The sequence below is a fragment of the Pseudomyrmex gracilis genome, unplaced genomic scaffold (assembly GCF_002006095.1).
Source record: "Pseudomyrmex gracilis isolate BER0280 unplaced genomic scaffold, ASM200609v1 scaffold_3952, whole genome shotgun sequence".
Taxonomy (NCBI): Eukaryota; Metazoa; Arthropoda; class Insecta; order Hymenoptera; family Formicidae; genus Pseudomyrmex; species Pseudomyrmex gracilis.
In genome coordinates this window covers 1-3,606 of record NW_018024536.1, presented here as the reverse complement: position 1 = coordinate 3,606, position 3,606 = coordinate 1, and positions in this window count along the sequence as shown.

The window sequence follows — 3,606 nt, the reverse complement described above, 5'->3', positions numbered from 1 at the left end:
ACATATATATATATATATACATATATATACACATATACATACACATACATACATATATATACACATATAATACATTTAGAATATGTTTGTACTATATATTAGATTTTTAATACATACACTTTGATATCGCACATATATATAAAAGTTTATTATTTGTTGCAGGATGTAGTATTAACTGTTTCTCTATGATAAGTATATCGAAATAAATATATATGTCTATTTAACTCAGTTCACATTAGTAAATCCGAACTTATGTACTAAATATACACGTGTCCCGCAATAAATACTACCCTATGCAAGAAGTAAAAGAAAGTAAAATTTTGAACAAAAAGTTCATTTTTTGTTTGTAAACCTTTAGTTATTTACCGAGTTTGTAACAATTAAAGTTCTTGAATGGAATACAGCGCGTATACAATGTATGCAGGAGCGTCGCGCGCTGTGTTACTGTTTACACTTGTCCCGATTCCATTGCTTCTAAAACTTCATTCTAGTATGTCACACTAGATAACACATGAAGAAATAAATAAGAACAGCTAAAATCTACTCAACTAATTTATTCATTTGGAAGAAGTAGTGATACACTGTACACAATTAATAAATATTTAAGTAATTAATGTTAATCGTGTCTTCTAATAGTAATATTATTTAAAAAAATAAATTACTTTAAACTAGAAATACTTATTTAGTTATAAAAAAAGTAACTTACTTTAAATAAGATTTACTCATCTATTTATGTTTATTCATGAGTTATTTTTTGAAATAATAAAAAAGTAAAAAGACACGATTGACATTAATTATTTATGTATTCAGTAATTTCGGACAATGTATCACTACTTTTTTCAAATAAATCAGTTAGGTGATTAATGTCCTGGTTTTATTTATTTATTCATGTAGTATCCAGTGTGACATAACAGAATGGAGTTTTAACAGAAGAAATGTAATCGAGACAAGTGTCAGGAGTAGCACAGCGCGCGACGCTCCTGCATACTTTGTATACGCGCCGTCTCATTTGAGAACTTTTATAGTTAAAAACGCGGTAAATAATACTCTAAGCCAAAAATGAAAAAGGAACTTTTAAATTCTTTTTAAAAGTTCGAAATTCACTCCCTGCAAGATTTACTACTCAGTACGGGACACTCTGTAGACGAAGCTTTGCTGATTTCAACGATATCCAAAAATGCATGCAAGAATATACACGTAAATACAAAATCTCTTAGTATCAGAAGATTTTATGTAACAAAAAAGACGAATAAAAAATTTTATGTAACAAAAAAAACGATTAAAAAATTTTATGTAACAAAAGACACGAAAAAACAATAACATCCAAAACTTTACGGAATAACATTGTAAGACGCAACATAAAAATATTCTACTGTTTGCACACATTTAAATGATAAATATATGGGCTATTTATGAGCATATAAACACGGTTGATGTAGTGTTGATTATTTAGTAATTTATTATTCTATTAACATTATTCTTGATTGACGTTNCGACCGTCGTATTCGGTCTTTTTCAAAATNNTTATATANTAACAAATTGCTGGGATTAATTATGGTCAGGTGTAAATTTCAATCAACGCAACAACGATCCTGTCTTTACCAAGTGATACCAGCAACTTGAATCACGCGCTCTTATCACATTAAGTTGCTGTTATCACTTTAAAAAGACAGGATCGTCGTTGCGTTGACTAAAAATAACACCTCCTGACCATGATCTTGCCTTTAAAAAACAAAACTGACCATAATTGATTTCAGCGGTTTGTTATTATATAAGAATTTTAAAAAAGACAAACGTCGATCAAGAATAATGGTAATAGAATAAGAAATTACTGAATTTGGCAATTTATATGTAAAATGTAAAAGAAGTGAAAATGTACTTAATAAATGTGATTCTCTTACCACTCTTTTGCAACAATTCGAAAAAACTCGAGCTTGGAGATATGAACGGTGAATTTTCTTTAACTGGAAGATCATGTAACATATGCTTTTATAAAATCAAAAACTTTCCGTCGTGTTTGGATTATTAGCGACTTCAGTAAAGAGAGAGAGAGAGATTGACCGAAAATCTACAATAGTTTTCATTATACAAATACTATTTACTTAACTCAGCTATTGTACGCACATACAATACAGTTTTATGTAATAATACAGATTGATCAATGCAGTTTTGAAAAAGCTGAATCTATGACATCTGTTAGTAAAAAATGTTATATTATAAATGCAGCATATTATCAGTACGACACATTTTTTAGCATAAAGTAAGATACAAAAACTTTATATGAGCATATACTAACTATATAATAAAATATTAAACAGTTTTAAAAAAAATTTGTGATATTTAACACAGACGTTTTATTGGGTTTGTGTTCTGTACATACATGTTTTACACGTATTACTTTTATATGTTTTTATATGTAAAAATGTGTATATATCGACACTCTCTACGTATATTTATATAAGTTCACAGACGGGTGTGTTCCAGATGAACTCGAAAATGAAACAGGCAAAGCAAGATGTATAAATCGTACACAGTCGCAATCTCGAATGCAGTTTCACTCAAACACAAGTTAAAACAAACACGAGATGAAACGGACACACGATAATCTCAATCGGACACATTAATATTAAAACAAGATTACTTTTTTAATGTTCTTTTTGTTTGTGCTGTAAACGTGTAGTCAAAGGCGGCCTGCACTTTTTTTTCGATTCGCGTGGAAAGGTAAAATCTATTTGAAATTTTTCTTTAGTTTTAGTTACGCTGCTTGTCAATGTTCGCCAGTATAATATGTCACTACAAGCGTCGTGTGTCCGATTGAGAATGTCGTGTGTACGTCTTAACTTATGTCCAATTGTAACTGTGTCCGATTGTCTCAGTTCTGTGTCTGTGTCTTGTCGTGTGCGATTGAGTCTGTGTCTGATTTACACATTTTATCGTATCCGTTTCGTCTTGTGTCTATCTGAGACTCACCGAGAAATTTATAGTTTATTGTATAGTGCTACTCAAAAGTGACGTTTTTATGATAAGCAAATAATAAAAAAATATATTTATAAGTAAAATATTCATAAGGTAAAATCAAAAACAAAAAGCTTCTTTATCCAGAGAAACATAAAGTGTTAAACTGTTGACCTGCTCTTCTCTAATAAATAAATTTGCGTTTTAGAGTTATGAGGTAAAACGTAGAAAATGATGATACTGTATATACTAAAAATATATACATATACATATGTATACATAGAATCTAATACATACCTATGTGCTGATACTAATTTTGGATCTTAATAAAAATGTAAAACAGTAATATTACAACAGTGTTACATAGACTTGTTACAATAGTTGTGACCATCGTCTAGCTTAGTCTAGTTGCTACGCGTAGATTCTAGAACTTTCCATGTTTATTTTGTTACGTCCTGGATTCCACGGTCCTTTTCTGTTTGGAACTAGACATAAACTAGTGTTACGTCCTGAGCCTATGGTTACGGTCGGGCATTTGTGGTAGTACGCAACAGACGCACTGACACATTCAAGCGAACGTGATATCTATCCCGGCACACTGACACAAGGAAGGAAGTCAGGAATGCGCGGGTCGAGCGAGACAGTTCGGCA